Genomic DNA, 19,373 nt, shown 5'->3' with positions numbered 1-19,373 from the left:
TTGGAGCATTTTGTCCCCTTTTATTTTTTTCTTTCTTTTTCTATATTTTTTATTTTCTTTTCCTTTTTCACTTTTTCTTTTGTTTTTCTCATATTTCTTTCTTTCCTTCAAGCAATATACAAGAACATCAATGCATAAGGTTTAACGTTTGATTAATACACGAGTATGTACCAAATTCTCAATATTTACAACAAAAACAAAAACACTCCTTTTATCCCAACTGATGTCCCAAATCTCCCCAAACTTGAATAATAAACACTCTCACTAGCTTAAGCTAATCAAAGATCCAAACAAAGGACTTTTATTGTTTTCCGCTTGAGGCTTGTAATGTGCTAAAATAGAGAACAATTGGGTTAAGCATAGGCTCAAAATTGGTTAACAAAGGAGAGTAAAAGGTAGGCTATTTGGGTAAGTGAGCTAATGAAATAATGGCCTCAATCATATAAATGCATGAATACAAGGAATAAGTGGACATATAGAATTAGGCAAATCAAGGATCACAATCATAGGAAGAGAACAATAACACACAAGAAGGGAAATAAGTGGTTGTAAGATGTAACCACATCAATAGGCTCAAATCTCACTTGCTTGTGTTCTTAGCTCAAAACATGCTTCACAAAGTATAAATTCAAGCAAGTTCCATAAAGAATTTTTCCAACCAATTGGGGTGGTGCCCTATAGATAAATTCCTTGGGAAATTTCATCATTTTGACTAAGCTTATTAATGCAATGTTGTGATTGAGAAATTCTACAAATTTCCTAATTTATCACCTTTTTTTCAATCAAAGCCAATTTCTTGTGCAAAAAGGGTTAACTAGGTCTCAAAAATCCAAAATATTTTTCTAATCACAACCACAAGCTCAAACAAGCTAAAACAACTATATCGAGAAAATCCAACTGAAATATGCAATGTATCCAATCTAAGGTGCAAAATGCGATAACTAAAGTAAAAGAGTGCAACAACTAAGATTAAAGTATGAAAGTATCCACAATAGCAAATATATATAATAATCCCGAAGAGTGCAAAATAAGATAACTAAGTGATAGTGTCCGGAAATGTTCACCAAATCCACCGATGGTGATGATGGTGACCACCCCACACTTAAGATCAAGCATCGTCCTCGATGCTAGTGCTCAGGCTCGGAATGGGGGTCAACGGTCGCATCTGGCTGCGGCTGGGGCTCATGCTGGGTCACTGGCTCCTCGGGAGGCTGCTGTGTCTCTTGGGTAGCCAGTGTCTGTAAGGGTGCTTCCTACTAAGCCGATTCCTCCTCATCGGATGTGGAAGAGTCGGGAAGAGGTGGCTATCTAATGCCCTATGCTGCGAATGCCTGGTCCACTCAGACCAAGCATCGCATAATACGACGCTCACTGCGCTCCATGAAACGAAATAGATGCTGAATCAGAAGATAGGTCGGCTCGGGTGCTGGTGGTGGTAGTAGTGGTAAAGGTGCTACTGCCACTGCTGAAGAAGAGGGTCCTGCGGCGGCTACTGTAGAAGGAGGTCTAGCTGCCTTTACTGCTGCTCTAGCTCGAGAGCGGCGCCTGGATGGGGGTTTCTCGTGCACCCACATACCCAACGGAATAGTATCCTCCTTATCGTCCTTGTCTGTGGGTGGTGGTAACACATCATCGTCCTTCCATAGGGCTCCTGCTAACTCAATCATCTGAGTGACCAAGGTGGGAAATGGTAGTAGGCCCCTGATATGTGCTCTCCATATGCATCTCCTGATCAAGCGAGGGAAGTAGACCTCCTTTCCCTCCATGACACAGTCGATCAGGAGAAGTATATCCATCAAAATCTCAGAAAAGTGGGTAGTGGGCATGACATAATGGGCAAATATCTGTTGCCAAGTCTTAGCCTCTTTAGACAGATAAGCAAATAACATCCCCTTGGGCCTCTTGTTGTTAGAATCCATCACCCAAGGGACGTCCGGGGTGGCAATAACGTACTCCAGCGCCTCATAGTCAAAAGTTATAGCATTAATCACTATCTCTGCCTACTGATAGGCACATGTGTCACCAGTCTTAGGTAGACAGTGCAATGCATCCTTAATGGCAGTCTCAGTAACTAAAATCTGCCTGCCTCATAGGAAAATTGAATCAAGAATCGCTCGAAAGAAGTTGCAGTAAAACTCCTTGACCTATGAGGTGTTTATCCTTCGCACATCCCTATCAAGAAATCCTAGGCCCAATCCCTGAATACGGGCCTCAATGGGGCCTCTCAGGTCATCTGGAAGGGCCAACTTCTTCTCAATATTTAGATTCATTTATTAATAGGTAGGGAAACTTGTTTGTGTCAGTGGGCGGTAGCTGCTGATTCTCCTTATCCACTTCATTTAGTGGGTTCCTAGCATAGTTAGCATAAGGAGAGAGGGTAGGGGCTTGAGGTGCCTTCCTCTTTCTAGAGGTAGTCCCCTTGGCTTTGCCTTTATCTGACATCCTGAAAAGCATATATGATATGATATAAGCAATTAGCCAAGTAGAGGAATAGCAAGCAAGGTAAGGCATGTTCATGAAGTGAGGTAAGAAAAGACAATGCTTGGAATGCAAGTAATCACAAGATGGAGAAGAAAATAAAGTCACAAACCAAGAATGCAGACAACAATCACATCATGCATGTTTATTAAGCTCAATGAGCATTATAACTAAAAGAATAGTCAATGGGTTAGCTTAAAACCAAAAGAAAGGTTAGTAAGGTAAGTAAGTCAGAAGTTACAAAATCTAGTGCAAAGGTTAGGGGTATGATGGTCATTGTCTCAATCAAGAGAAGTTCACGAAGTATAGAAAACAAGCATGCTCACATTCATGAGGAAAATGCAGTCATTGACGATGAAATATGAAATTGCAAAAAGAGCAATTAATTGAAAGTAAGTCATCAATCAATGTCATGGTCACTAGGTTCATGGCAATTGGTGGTGAAAACATTGAAATACACTTGGTGTAACTAAATTAAGTCGAAAACCAATTTGATTAAAAGAGGAGTTACACAAGTGAAATGCACCAATTATCACAAATGGATGAACCACATTCATGAAAGAGCAAGTTGAAGTCAAATAAGTTTTGACCAAGAAGTCATAGCGCATTGGACCTAACTCAAAAAGTGAGGACAGAAATAGGTTCAATGCATGTCACGAGGAACAAATAGATATGGAAATGCTAGCCGAAGCATCCTAAGGGTTGAACTTGGTGAACTCAATCAAGTCTCACTTTGAAAGGTACCAAGTTCAATCCTAAGTACAAGTTGAAGAACGGGAATTTTCAGAAATTCAGGCAGCATTCCGGCAGTAAATAAAATGTTTCCGGATAGCAAATAGCAGCAAAATCTATCATATGAGTTCACATATCAATAGGCAAAATAATTAAGGAAAGCATACGACTCGGGCAGCATCAATCAAGCAAGGCAGCGGTGAAAGAGAACATATGAAACAGAGCACATCACTCAATATTCAGCATGTAACACTCAAACAAATAAACGCAAACGGAGCACTTATCAGGCCTAGAATCCTCTAACTACAACTTAACTATCTAACCGCAGTTATTTCTATCTATCCTAGCAATCAAAAGTAATCAACTAACTAACTAAAATGAATTAACAAAACTAAATGAACATTAGGGAAACAGGGAAAAGGTATGGTAAACCTGGAATGTAGCAGAACAAAAAGGGGAATGGAAAGGGGAAAATGAACACACGTATCACTACCCAGGACTGGTGGCAGTGATGACTTGCAGCAGCGGCACAGGAGACAGAAGGGCAGAGATGCAGGTCAGTGGCAGAGTAGTGGGTGTGAGTGGCAAGGAGAGAGAGACGAAGAGGGAGAAGAAAAGGGGAGAGTGAGGTGAAAATGCTTGCCGGCGGTAGCTAGTGGCCGCGGCGTCGCTTGGTCGCAGAGAGACGGTGGTGAGAGAGGGGGTGAGAAAAAGAGAAATGGAGAAAGGAAAAGAGCAAGGGGAGTACTGGGCGACCGGCGATGACGAGTCTGGTGCCGAACAGTGGTCGCGGTGGTGGTGAGCCTTGAGGGTGGTGATTATGGAGGTGGAAGGAGAAGAAGGAGAGACGTTGGGGATGGAGGGTGCACGACTGCGCTGGGTTCCTCGCGTGATTAGGGTTATAATTTTTCGAATCCATGCATTCGTGCACCATGCGCGTCCACGTGGATGGGCGATAAGAGCGATTTGCGCGGGAGCGCTAGGTGCGCCTTCACGTAGGTGGAGGTGCAGACATGAGCGCGCTTGCGCATAGTGCGCGTCCGCGTCTAGTGAGTTGGGCCTGAGGCTTAACGCTAGCCCAGAGTTAGCGTAACACTCGGGTTATTGGCCTGGAAATTGCGTCAGCGGATCCGCACACATTGCGGATTATGCCGTCGGCGCGCATGCGCGCAGTGCGCACCCGCGCGAGTAAGGTTGTGCAAGGAGCTTAATTTTGGCACAGGGGTGGCCTAACTCTCTAGAAGATGTATGGGCCTGCATCCGCGAATGGACGCGTGCGCGTACTGTGTGCGCTCGCGTCCCTACCCCTTTTGTTTTTTTTTTAGAAATGACAAAAACAGCTCAGAACCCTCCTAACACTACCTACGGCTCAAAATTAACCAAAAATACCGAATTAGCAAAAATCTTTTGGCTTTTTGAGAATTTTCAAATACAAGCAAAGAATACTTGCTCCACAAGCAACCTACAACCTATTTCTTAAAACAAGTATATGAAAAGAAAACTACCTACAATGGTAACTCAATTCACTTATTAATCAAAGCTACAAGAGAGTGGAAAGAGTTTACCATGGTGGGGTGTCTCCCACCTAGCACTTTTGGTTTAAGTCCTTAAGTTGGACCTTAGGGAAGCTCTTTGTCATAGTGGCTTATGCTTGTACTCATCCTTGAATCTCCAAGAATCTTTGTTCCTCAAACGGTTGACAGAAATTCCAACCATCTTCACCAAGTTTGGATGGAGTTCCACCCAAGATATGAGCTCCCATAGTTGGTCTTCATGCTTCGATCCAGGATCCCATATCTTATTTTCACACCCGTCTTCAAATTGATCTTCATGATTTTTTTTACCGTGCGGTTGACAATTTGAATTCTCTTTAGCACACCAAGTCTTCTTCCTAGACCCATGTAAAGTAGCATTCTTCCAATCATAGTTCCTGCACCCTGAGAACTTGACTGCAATGAACCTAATTCCAAACTTCCAACCACTACAACACTCCTTTTTACCCTTAATTCTACAAAGAGCTCTAAATTGTCCATCCATTTCAATCAAGCCGTATTCAAGTGAGAAAGTAAAGTTTAAGGATAGGCCTTTTAGCCACTTGAATGTTGTGTTGGATGGTGACTTGGGGGGGAAGCCTCCCCACACTTAGACAATGCAAGGTCAATCTCCTTATGCTCTTCTTTGGGTATCTCCACCTCTTGATAGCTTCTTTCAACTTCTTCTTGCTTGTTGACTTCTTCCAATTCCTCCTCATCATCAATCAAATCAAACTTGGGAGGTTGTGTGAAATCTACTTCAATATCAACTCCACATTCAACGGAGGAGTCTTCAATGAGATCACCAACTTCTTTTGGTGTTGAGTTGTCTTCACTAGCTTCAATTTCATAACCCATGGGAGGGGATTCAATTTGTGATAAGAAATCATTGATGATTGAGTCCATCTCTTGATCAACATTTTCATATTCTTCAATCTTGATATGCTCCGGAGGTTGTTGAGATCCACATGATGGTTCCGCATCTCCTAAATCTTCAACCACTTCTTCCTTTGCTTCAATAATCATAGGTTTCTCCAATTGTTCCACTACAAACTTTGATTCCTCCTTCCTCACCGGATTTTCCAATCTCTTCTCTATGCTTTGCTCTTCCTTTAGTTCTCCACATGTAGCTACGGAAGTACCTTGAGTGTTCAAGCATTGGTAAGCTAAGGTATGCACTACCTTAGTCAAATTAGTTACAAACTCTAGTTTATCCCGTTGCATATCCGTTTGTCCTTGAAGTATCAAAACTAGAGAGTCATCTACTGGGGCTTGGGGTGAATAGGAAGGTTCATTATTTTGGAGAAAAAGTTCATAGTTGGAAGGTGGTTCTTCTTTGTAAGGGCATGGAGATGGTATGTATTGAAGTGGTTCTTGGTGATAATCATAATGGAATTGTGGTGGCTCTAAAGGTTCTTGCCCATAATGGTCACAAGGATGTGGTATTGGTGATTGGTCATACAATGGATATGGGTCACATGAAGGTGCTTGATAAGAATGGGCTTGTGAGCATGGTTGATGGTCATGATGAGGGTAAAATTCATAAGCATGTGGTGGTGGTTGATTGTCACAACGAGAATCACCATAGCTATTGAGTTGACATGCATTAGGATGTGAATTATACCTATAATTGTCCGGGGGTTGTTGCCAATAGGAGTGGTCAATTCCTTGAGGCTCCTCCCATCTCTGATGGTTCCATCCTTGATACATGTTGTCATTAAAGTCCACATTTCCTATAACACAATTTGAACCAAACTCATAGCCAAAGTGAGAATTCATAGTGGAAAAAAACAAAATAAAACTAACAAAAATTAGAAAACAAGCAAAAGACAAGCCTATTCACACTATTCACATATGTACAATAACTAATAACATAACACCATTGCAATTCCCCGGCAACAGTGCCATTTTGTTGAGAAGATTTTTTACGGTTTAGAATTTCACTAATGAAATCTCGTTGTAAAGTATAGTTTCCAAACCAACAATAATCCTTTCATACAAAAATATGTTTGTCACAAGTACAAACCCCTAAAATCTATAAACCGAAGTATTTAAACCTCGGGTCATCTCTCAAAGGAATTACAGGGTAGTGTTCTTGTTATTGGTTATGAATTTGTATATTATGGGGTTTTGAGGTGAGAAACAAGGAAAGTAAATGACAATGAAATTCTAATATCAAAGCGATCTTGGCAAGGGATGGTGATCAAGGGTCTCTATCCTTATTACTAACCATAACATGGTAATTGTAAGGATCAATCCCACTAAATCATCCCCTACTAGTGGTAGAGGAAAGTCAAGTGAGCTATATCAATCCAAGTCCATAAGTCCTAGCTTTCTACTAATTGAATTAGTGAGAACTAGAGTTAATGGCTATCAATCATCAATCATTTGGACATTAGTAACTCAAGAATTCCTAAGTTACCTTTCCAAGACAAGAGCATAAAATTCTACTCTAAAATCCTTCCAAGCATTTCATCAAACACTTTGAAGGTACAAAAGAAAAGCATAGTAATTCAACAACAAGAATGAATTCTAACAACAATTGAATGCAAGGAATTAACAACAACAATCAAGGAAATCACAATTGACATGAATTACCTCAAATTGAATTAAAAGAAAAATAAAAGAACAAAAGTAAATCCACAACAAAGTATGAGAATTACAAGAATTAAAGCACAAGACTAGATAGAGGAAGAGTAGAGGAGCAAGAATTGATAAAGAAGAAGTAAATCAAAGTAAGAATTAAGCCTAGATCTAGGGTGGAATTAAACATAATCCAAATCCTAATTTTAGAGAGAAGTGAGAGCTTCTCTCCCTAAAAACTGAACTAAAACTAGATCTAATTATCCAAGATGCCTTCCCCTCTAATCCTTGGCTCTTTTACCTTTTCCCGCCAAAAAGTCAGCTCCAAATGGGGTTAGAAACCCTCCAAAATCGCCAGGCATGAGTTTTACTAAAAGGGTCACGTGCGGCTCTCGGCGCGTATGCGCACAGTGCGCGTACGCATCCATGGAGCATTTCGCAATCTACGCGGAGGCGTCCAGTGCCCGCGCGCGTCCATGGGCATTTTCCAAATCTTTGGCTTTTCATTATTTCTCTACTTTGTATGCTTTTCTCTTCACTCCTTTGATCCATTCCTAGCCCTTTCAATCTGAAATCACTAACAAACACATCAAGGCATCTAGTGGAATCAAAGAGAGATTAAAATCATCAAGTTAAAGGCCTAAAAAGCTTGTTTTCACATCTAAGCACAAATAAGGAGACAATCACAAAATCATGCTATTTCATGAATAAATGTAAGGAAAGGTTATCAAAATGCTCTAAATTCAACACAAGATAAACCCTAAAAACAGGGTTTATCACACATTTGATAAGGATCAAGTTAAGTCACTCAAACAAATACAAAGCATTAACAAGGAACAAGTATCGGTCATGTGATGAATTTAACATGAAAAATCATGATGAACAAGTAATTTTAACTCAATTCACTAATTCAATGCACTTACATAATTTGTCCTAGTGGTACAATCAAAGCATGGGCATTCAAACCCACTAGACACTCGTAACTTGAAGCATAGTAAAAGTGCATTAGTGTAATTCAATCAAGAAACAACCCAATCAATCATCAAAAACTTGCAATTTATTTAATTACTAAGATAAAAAATGAAATGCAAAGAAAGTAGAAAAACATGAAAAAAGTAAGGTAGGGGAGGGGTGGAGGGGTGGAAATGTGTTAAGGCTCAAAGAAAAGTACAATAAAAATTTTTCCCAAAACAGAACTTGTGCGTATGCACACCAGGCGAAAAATGGAAGGTATGCGCTCGCCCAAGTCATGCAAACGCTCTGGACAGAAGGGGGTGTACGCATAGGTTACTTTTTTTTAGGATCATGTGTGCGTGCGCACAGGCTGAGCCAGCGCTCCCACCAGAGGGCGCTGCAAAGAGTGTGCGGGCGCACAGGCTTGTGCGCTCGCACAGGTCGCAGAACTCACAGTTGTGTGCACACGCACAGCAGCATGCGTACACACAGATGCTCTGTTTTGCAAAAAAATTTTCTTTCATTTCTAAGGTGTTATGCCTTAGCTCAATCAACATTTCAACCCCAAAACATTCAAAACATCACAAAATCATGATCCATATGAAAATTAACCTACTAAATGCAAAATTAACTAATCCTAAGCTAAGACAAGCAAACATGCAAGAAACTATGACTACAAGCAAAGAGAATGGGTAAGAAAGATGTTACCATGGTGGGGTGTCTCCCACCTAGCACTTTGGTTTATAGTCCTCAAGTTGGACTTATTGAAGAGACTCTAGCTAGGGTGGCTTGTGTTTCCACTCCTTTTTGAACCTCTATCCATGCTTGGTCTCTGACTCTCCTTCGGGATCCCATATTCTAGTTTCCCGTTCTCCTTCTTGTTGATTTCTATGCTCCAAACCGGATGAACAAGCTCTCATTCTACCCTTGAAGTACCCCACATTCTCCGAAAATCACCTAATTGTGCTCTACACACCACTTGAACCCCAAGTCTTGAATTGATTTTCTTGAAGAACCTTGGACTCTTTTGACAACCAATACACCTTTCTCTACCATGTACCAACCCAAGAAGGACATTGAGTTGGTAATCTGTCTCCAAGATAGCATATTGATGGGGGCCAATGAAGCTCAAAGGTGAAATTGCCACCCACTCAATATGTTCTTGGAACGGAACTGCTTCCTCACCAACTTCCTCTTCCCCATCACTCAAATCATAACAAGGAGGTTGTGAGAAATCTACCTCCATGTCTCTCTCCAACTCAAGGGGAAGAGGCTCATGAGGCTCATTGAGGGGATTGACCAAAGAGGACAAAAAATCATTAATGATGAAATCCTCATCTTGATCGATCTCCCTCAATTCTCCCTTTTTCTCCTCCGGTTCGCATACTTCCCTCTCTCCCGCTTGTTGCATGTCATGATCTAACTCTTCTTCCTTCCCTTGTGGCTCCATGCTCTCCTCTTCACCATATTCTTTAGTTGATCCTTCACATTCTTTAAGAGAAGTGTCTTGATCGGATGAGCATAAGAGGACTAAGCGGTTCACCGCTTCGGCTATGGTTGCCATAAATTGCCCTTGTGTCCATCGGAATCCTTCTTCCTCTTGGAGAAAGACTTGAAGGTCATGTGGTTCTTGGGCCAAGGGTGGGAAAGTTTCACCTTGGGGTGGAAATTGAGGTTCATTGGCTAGGAAGAAGATTGTACATGTAGGAGGTGGTCCATGTTGGCAAGTGTTTAGAGGTGGTATGTAAGAAGGTGGATGTTAGTATTGGTGTGTTGTTTGAAAATATGGTGATTGAAAGTTGTGTTGAAGGTAGGGGTCATAGGTATATGGTGGTGGAGGTGTATAGTCATAGTGGAATCCACCATATCCTTGGTTTGGGTATGCATATTGGGGACGGTATGGTTCATTGTAATATGGAGGAGGTTGCTCCTTCCAAAATTGGTGCTCGAAACCCATGATGCAATCCAAAATTGAGGTTATCAAGCCCTACAAAATGATCACAACCAAACTCCAAACCAAGAGGGTGATAACTCATAGAGAAAATAGAAAATAAAAGCTAAAGACATCAATTAACAAAAGAAGCAAAAATCCCAAACAACCCAAAAAGTATCTATTCACATTATGGACATATTTACAACAACAAAAAATATAGCACTCATGACGCTAGCTCCCCGGCAACGGTGCCAACTTTTTATAAGAGAGAATTTATGCCAATTCGAAAAACTAGATAAAATAATTCCGTTGTGAGTATAGTCCAAACTGGCAATGGATCCTCTCAATCAAAAATCCAATTCAAGATAATGTCACAATTCAAACTAAATTTAATCGATAGTATTTAGACTCCCGGGTCGTCTTCCCTAGGAACTAGCGATAATGAGCGTGCAAATTTTGGTTGTGAGGAAGCAAGAGGGTTCTCAATGATTGAAATAAACAAATAAAGAGATAAAAGAACAAGACAAAATTGCAATTAATAAACTAATAAAAGAACAAAAGAACTATGTATGTAATATAAACAAGTAATGCTATAAAGTAATTGAAATGTGGCTTAAAACATAAATGAACCCTTGACTTGGGATGAGTTATAGAATACCTTCCTTGCCATAACCACAACTATGATAATTGTGATGGATTAATCTCACTAAGTCAACCCTTAACATCGAAGAATAAGTCAAGTGAGTATAATTGTTATTAATCCCCAAATCCTAGTTAACTTACCAAATTAATTGGTAAAAAGCTAGCGTTAGTGGAAACAATAACAATTAACAACCCAAGAATTATCACTAAATGTTGGACATTATGGCTCTAGTAATCCATAAACTCATTTTCCCCAAGTCAAGGGGTGGAAATCTACCCCATAACTAAGATTGGCATTTTATCGAACACATAGTGGGCATAAACATAAAACATAGCAAAATTGGGAAAATGATGAAAACTATGAACTACAAATGATCAAAATCCATAAAAGCAACTCAAACAAACATAAAATAAGCATCAATCATCAAATTCAACAACTAGAATTCCAAAATTGCAAGACTATGTAAATTAACAAAGGCAAAGTAATATAATAAAAAGAGACAATTAAAGAAATACTTACAATATAAATTGCAAAATCCAAAAGCAAGACTTGAAGTATAAAACCTTACAAAACCCTAATTAAGAACTCTAAGAGAGAATTTTCTAATCTACACTACTCCTACTCCTACTATGTATTTTTACCCTACAAGTGAGCTCTCTTGTTAAGCGTTGCATTTCCCTTGATATAGCACTCCAATTCAGCCTTCAAGCCTTCCAAAATGGGCCAAAAGGCCTCAGAAATCACGAAGCACATGTTTCATTAATAAAATCAAGTGCAAGGACTTGTGCGGACGCACAGGTACTTGTGCGCACGCACACATTGCCGTGTGTGCTTTTCCTTGTTTTCTTCATGTGTTCTCCCTTGTACATGCTTTCTTCCATTTTTCGCCATCCCTTCTTACCTCTAAGGCCTGAAATCACTCAACAAATATATCACGACATCGAATGGAATAAAAGTGGAATTAAATTGCTCATTTCAAGCACAAAATTGCATGTTTTCATATTTAGGCACAATTTAGGGATCTAACACAAAAGTATGCTATTTTGGTGCTTATATGTGAGTTTATGTGATGAAATACATCCAAATCAAGTCAAAATATCTCATCAAATATAGACTCATCAATTGTCAATTGCCAATCTCTTGATATATTACTCATGAGAAGAGGTAAAGAACAATTGCTAATCCCAAGCCACACAATCCTCAAGATCTTAATTCAAAGTGATTACATGTCACATATCAAGCTCTGAATTATCAACCAAGAGAATTGTGAGAGTAGAGTCTTAAACTAAATTCTATAAATCCTTTCTTAAGCTCATCATAGAATTCGAATAGATCTAATCCCTCTCTCGATAGAATTAGGTCTTTGAAGAACAAAGACTCTCTAGCTCTTAGATGAACAAGACTTGAATTGAGAAGAAGAGTAATAACATCAATTCATTGGATTCAAACAGAGCTCCCCTTTCCTAATGAATAGTGGTTCAGTGACTCATTGCTCTTTGAATTACAAAAAGGAAGGAAAGTAGGAAAAGGACAAGTAAGTGTGTAATCTCAAGTGTCCAACCCGTTTTAACTAGCTACGCAGACACCTTTTTATAGCATTCACTCCCTTTAATTAAGTTTACAATTCACTCCTTTTAGTATGATTTAGTTAGTTTTTAGTATATTTTTATTAGTTTTTAAGCAAAATTTATATTTCTGGACTTTACTATGAGTTTGTATGTTTTTCTATGATTTCAGGTATTTTTTGGCTGAAATTGAGGGACCTGAACAAAAATCTGATTCAGAGGCTGACAAAGAACTGCAGATGCTGTTGGATTCTGACCTCCCTGCATTCGAAGTGGATTTTCTGGAGCTACAGAAATCCAAATAGTGTGATCTCAATTGCGTTGGAAAGTAGACATCCAGGGCTTTCCAGAAATTTATAATAGTCCATACTTTATGCGAGTTTTCACAATGTAAAATGGTGTCAAAATGCCAGCTCTCTGCCCTTTTCTGGCGTTAAAATGCCAGAACTGGCATAAAAGTTGAGTTAAACGCCCAAATTGGCACCAAAGCTGGTGTTTGACTCCAAGGAAGACCTCTACATGTGAAAGATTCAATGCTCAGCCCAAGCACACACCAAGTGGGCCCAGAAGTGGATTTCTGCATCACTTACTTATTTCTGTAAACCCTAGTAACTATTTAGTATAAATAGAACTTTTTACTATTGTATTTTCATCTTGGCATCTATCTTTGATCAGTTTATGCGATCTTAGACATTGGGGGCTGGCCTCTCGGCCATGCCTGGACCTTTATCACATGTATTTTCAACGGTGGAGTTTCTACACACCATAGATTATGGTGTGGAGCTCTGCTATTCTTCGAATATTAATGCAATTACTACTATTTTCTATTCAATTCATGCTTATTCCTGTTCTAAGATATCCATTCACACACAAGAACATAATGAATGTGATGATTATGTGACGCTTATCACCATTCTCACTGATGAACGCGTGCCTAACAAACACTCCCGTTCTACATGCAAACAAGCTTGAATGCATATCTCTTCGCCTTCTGGTTCACGATCAGAGTCTTCATGGTATAAGCTAGAATTAATTGGCAGCATTCTTGAGAACCGACAGATGATTAGTCGTGCGGTGACAGCGCAGTTGGACCATTTTCACTGAGAGGACGGAAGGTAGCCATTGACAACAGTGATCCCCCAACAAACAGCTTGCCATGGAAAGGAGTATGAAGGATTGGATGAATGCAGTAGGAAAGCAGAGATTCAAGAGGGATGAAGCATCTCCATACGCTAATCTAAAATTCCCACCAATGATTTACATAAGTATCTCTATCTTTATTTTTTGTTTATTTATCTTTTAATTATTAAAACTCCATAACCATTTGAATCCGCCTGACTGAGATTTAGAAGATGACCATAGCTTGCTTCAAGCCGACAATCTCTATGAGATCGACCCTTACTCATGTAAGGTTTATTACTTGGACGACCCAGGGCACTTGCTGGTTAGTTGTGCGAAGTTGTGAAAAAGAGTTGATATTACAATTGTGCGTACCAAGTTGTTGGTGCCATTGTGTATCACAATTTCGTGCACCAAGTTTTTGGCGCCGTTGCCGGGGATTGTTCGATTTGGACAACTGATGGTTCATCTTGTTGCTCAGATTAGGTAATTTTTATTTTCTTTTCAAAAAGTTTTCAAAAAAATTTTTTCTTCTTTTTCGTTTTTCTAAAAATTGTTTTCGAAAAACCCAAAAAAATTCATAAAATCATAAAAACTCAAAAATATTTCATGGTTCTTGTTTGAATCTAGGGCCAAATTTTAAGTTTGGTGTCAATTGCATGATTTTAATTGTCTTGTAATTTTCGAAACACATGCATTGTGTTCTTGATGATCTTCAAGTCGTTCTTGACGAATTGCCTTGTTTGATCTTCATGATTTATTGATTTGCACTGCATGATGTTCTACATATGCATTCTTGCATTCATATGGACCAAACATGAGAAAGTTCTAAGTTTGGTGTCCTCCATGTTTTCTTTCATTAAGAAAACTGAGTTCTTGATGTTCATCTTGATCTTCAAGATTGTTCTTGGTGTTCATCTTGACGTTCATAATATTCTTGCATATATCTTGTGTTTTGATCCAAGAATTATATGTTTTGACTCATTTTGTTGGTTTTCAAAATTGAAAACATATCTTCTTGAATAAAGGATTTAGCAAAATGAAGATCCAAGAACATAAAGCAGAGGAATTACAGAGAAAAAGCTGGGCGTTCAAAACGCCCAGTGAAGAAGGAAACCTAGCGTTTAAACGCTAGCCAGGATACCTCGCTGGGTGTTTAAACGTCCAAACCATGCAGCAATTGGGCGTTAAATGCCCAAAACATGCAGCTCTTGGGCGTTTAACGCCAGGATGACACAAGGAGAGGAATTTTGTTTTCAAATCAAATCTTTTTCAAATCTTCATATTTTTTCAAAATTAAATCTTTATCAAATCAAATATTTTCAGTCATATCTTTTTCAAAATCATATCTTTTCAAACATATCTTTTTCAAAAATCAAATCTTTTCCTCATATTTTCAAAAATCTTGATTCAAAAATTTCAAGTTTGTTACTTTCTTGTTAAGAGACATTCAATATTTAAAATTTAGAATCATATCTTTTAGTTTCTTGTTAATCAAGTCATTAACTTTTTAAAAGTCAAATCTTGTTAATTTTATCTTTTCAACTATATCTTTTTAAATCATATCTTTTTCAAATCACATTTTTTTTAATTCTAATTTCAAAATCTTTTTATAACTTCTTATCTTTTTCAACTTTATTTCTTATCTTTTTCAAAACCACAACCAATCTTTCAAAATTTTATTTTAAATTTTATTCTTTTTATTTTCGAAAATTCTCCCCCCTCTCTTATCTTTTTCTATTTAAACACTAACATTCCTCCTCCATTGTCAATTCGAACTCCATCTCTCTTTGTGTGTTTGAATTCTTCCTTACCTACCTCATCCTTCCATTCTTGTTTTCCCCTGACACCTCAAGGAATCTCTATACTGTGACATAGAGGATTCCATATTTTCTTTGTTTTCTTCGCTTTCATATAAGCAGGAACAAAGACAAAGGCATACTTGTTGAAGCTTATCCTGAACCTGAGAGGACTCTGAAGAGGAAGCTAAGAGCAGCTAAAGCACAAAACTCTGAAGAGAACCTCACTGAAATTTTCGAAAAGGAAGCAACAAAAGAAACAATTATGGCCGAAGCAAACAACAATGCAAGGAAGATGCTTGGTGATTTTACTACACCAACTTCCAACTTTTATGGAAGAAGCATCTCAATCCCTGCCATAGGAGCAAACAATTTTGAGCTAAAGCCTCAATTAGTTTCTCTACTATAACAAAACTGCAAGTTTCATGGACTTCCATCAGAAGACCCTTATTAGTTCTTAACTAAGTTCTTGCAGATCTGTGATACTGTTAAGACCAATGGAGTTGATCCTGAAGTCTACAAGCTTATGCTTTTCCCTTTTGCTGTAAGAGACAGAGCTAGAACATGGTTGGACTCACAACCTAGAGATAGCCTGGACTCTTGGGATAAGCTGGTCACGGCTTTCTTAGCCAAGTTCATTCCTCCTCAAAAGCTGAGCAAGCTTAGAGTGGATGTTCAGACCTTCAGACAAAAAGATGGTGAGTCCCTCTATGAAGCTTGGGAAAGATACAAGCAGCTGACCAAAAAGTGTCCTTCTGACATGCTTTCAGAATCGACCACATTAGATATATTCTATGATGCTCTGTCTGAATTTTCCAAGATGTCATTGGACCACTCTGCAAGTGGATCCATTCACCTAAAGAAAACGCCTGTAGAAGCTCAGGAACTTATTGAAATGGTTGCAAATAACCAGTTCATGTATACCTCTGAGAGGAATCCTGTGAGTAATGAGACACCTCAAAAGAGAGGAGTTCTTGAAATTGATGCTCTGAATGCCATATGGGCTCAGAACAAAATATAGACCCAACAAGTCAATATGATCTCTCATAGTCTGAATGGATTGCAAAATGCATCCAACAGTACTAAAGAAGCATCTTCTGAAGAAAAAGCTTATGATCTTGAGAACCCTGCAATGGCAGAGGCGAATTACATGGGTGAAGCCTTTGGCAACACCTATAATCCTACATGGAAAAATCATCCAAATTTTTCATGGAAGGATCAACAGAAGCAAGGCTTCGATAATAACAATGGTGGAAGAAACAGGTTTAGCAATAGCAAACCTTTCCCATCATCATCTCAGCAACAGACAGAGCATTCTGAGCAGAATCCTTCTAGCTTAGCAAACATAGTCTCTGATCTATCTAAGGCCACTCTTAGTTTCATGACTGAAACAAGATCCTCCATTAGAAATTTGGAGGCACAAGGGAGCCAGCTGAGTAAAAGGGTTACTGAAACTCCTCCTAACACTCTCCCAAGCAATACAGAAGATATTCCCAAAGGAGAGTGCAAGGCCATTGATATAATCAACATGGTCGAAACCTTAGAGGAGGAGGAGGACTTGAATCCCAATGAGGAAAACCTCAGGGGACGTCCAATGGTCAGTACGGAATACCCTAATGAGGAACCGAAGGAATCTGAAGCTCATACAGAGACCATAGAGATTCCCTTGGACCTCCTTTTACCATTCATAAGCTCTGATAACTATTCATCTTCTGAAGAGGATGAAGACATTGTTGAAGGGCAAGTTGCCCAATATTTAGGAGCAATCATGAAGCTGAATGCCAAGCTGTTTGGTAATGAGACTTGGGAGGAAGAGCCTCCCTTGCTCACCAATGAACTGAATACATTGGTTCAGCAAAATTTACCTCAAAAGAAATAGGATCCTGGTAAATTCTTAATACCCTGTACCATAGGCACCATGACCTTTGAAAATGCTCTGTGTGACCTGGGGTCAGGGATAAACATGATGCCCTTCTCTATAATGGAAAGACTGAGAATCTATGAGGTACAGGCTGCCAAATTCTCATTGGAGATGGCAGATAAATCTATAAAAAAGGCTTATGGATTAGTAGAGGATGTGCTAGTGAAGGTTGAAGGCCTTTACTTCCCTGCTGATTTCATAATCCTAGACACTAGGAGGGATAAGGATGAATCCATCATCCTTGGAAGACCCTTCCTAGCCACAGCAAGAGTTGTGATTGATGTTGACAGAGGAGAGTTGATCCTTCATGTGAATGAAGAATGCCTTGTAGTAAAGACTCAAGGTTCTCCATCTGTAACCATGGAGAGTAAGCATAAAGAGCTTCTCCCTATACAGAGTCAAACAGAGCTCCCACATTTAAACTCTAAGTTTGGTGTGGGGAGGCCACAGCCAAACTCTAAGTTTGGTGTTGAGAGATCTCAACCATACTCTGATCATTTGTGAGGCTCCAAGAGAGCTCACTGTCAAGCTATTGACATTAAAGAAGCGCTTATTGGGAGGCAACCCAATTTTATTTTAATTTTATCTATGTTATTTTGTTTCCTTTTAGGTTGATGATCATGTGAAGTCACAAAGACAATTACAAAAATAAAGAAAAAAAATCAAAAACAGCATTGAAAATAGCACACCCTGGAGGAAGGACTTACTGGCGTTTAAACGCCAGTAAGTGTAGCAAAATGGGCGTTTAAACGCCCAATCTGGCACCTTTCTGGGCGTTTAAACGCCAGAATAGGGCACCAGACTAGCGTTTAAATGCCAAAATAAGATAATAAACTAGCATTTAGACGCCAGAACAGGAAGGAAAGCTGGCGTTTAAATGCCAGAAAAGGGCAGCAAACTGGTGTTTAAACGTCAGAATTGCACTCTAAGGCATTTTGAACGCCCAATTGGAGCACGAATGAGAATTCCTTGACCCCTCAGGATCTGTGGACCCCACAGAATCCCCACCAACCTCAATTCACTCTCTTTCCTCTTCACACTTTTCTACAACACTCTTCCCCAAATACCCTTCACCAATCACCTCCATATCTCTTCCCTAAATACCATTCACCAATCACTTCCTTAACTCTTCCCCAAAAACCCCCACCCACCTTCAAAATTCAAAACCATTTCCCTCCCAAACCCAACCAAACCTTTCGGCCACTCTCCTTCCCTTTTCCTATAAATACCCCTCTCCACTCCTTCATTTTCGCACATCATACACACATTCCCTTCCCCTTGGCCGAAACACATACACCTTCCATCTCCTCCATTTTCTTCTTCTTCCTTTCTTCTTTTGCTCGGGGACGAGCAAATATTTAAAGTTTGGTGTGGTAAAAGCATTGCTATTTGTTTTTCATAACCATTTATGGTACCTAAGACCAGAGAAGCCTCTAGAAAAAGGAAAGGGAAGGCAACTGCCTCCACCTTTGAGTCATGGGAGATGAAAAGATTCATCTCAAAGGTCCATCAAGACCACTTCTATGAAGTTATGGACAAGAAGAAGGTGATCCCTGAGGTCCCTTTTAGGCTCAAAAAGGGCGAATATCTAGAGATCCGACAAGAGATCCAAAGAAGAGGTTGGGAAGTTTTTGCCAACCCCATTCAACAAGTCAGAATCTTAATAGTTCAAGAGTTCTATGCAAATGCATGGATCACTAGGAACCATGATAGTATGAACCCAAACCCAAAGAATTGGCTTACAATGGTTCGGGGGAAATACTTAGATTTCAGTCCGGAAAATGTGAGGCTAGCATTCAACTTGCCAATGATGGAAGAAAACGCACGCCCCTACACTAGAAGGGTCAACTTTGATCAAAGGTTGGACCAAGTTCCCATCGACATATGTGTAGAACGAGCTCAATAGAAAAGAGACTCAAGAGGCAACACGATTCAATTGAGAAGACCGGATCTTAAGTCTGTGGCTAGAGAATGGTTAGAGTTTATCCAACGCTCTATCATTTCCACTAGCAACCGATCTGAGATAACTATGGATTGGGCCATCATGATCCATAGTATCATGATTGGAGAGGAAGTAGAAGTTCATGAAATCATACCTCTAGAACTCTACAAGG

Source organism: Arachis hypogaea, chromosome 1 (assembly GCF_003086295.3).
Source record: "Arachis hypogaea cultivar Tifrunner chromosome 1, arahy.Tifrunner.gnm2.J5K5, whole genome shotgun sequence".
Taxonomy (NCBI): domain Eukaryota; kingdom Viridiplantae; phylum Streptophyta; class Magnoliopsida; order Fabales; family Fabaceae; genus Arachis; species Arachis hypogaea.
The sequence above is the reverse complement of the archived record's forward strand: the minus strand, read 5'-3'. Positions refer to the sequence as shown.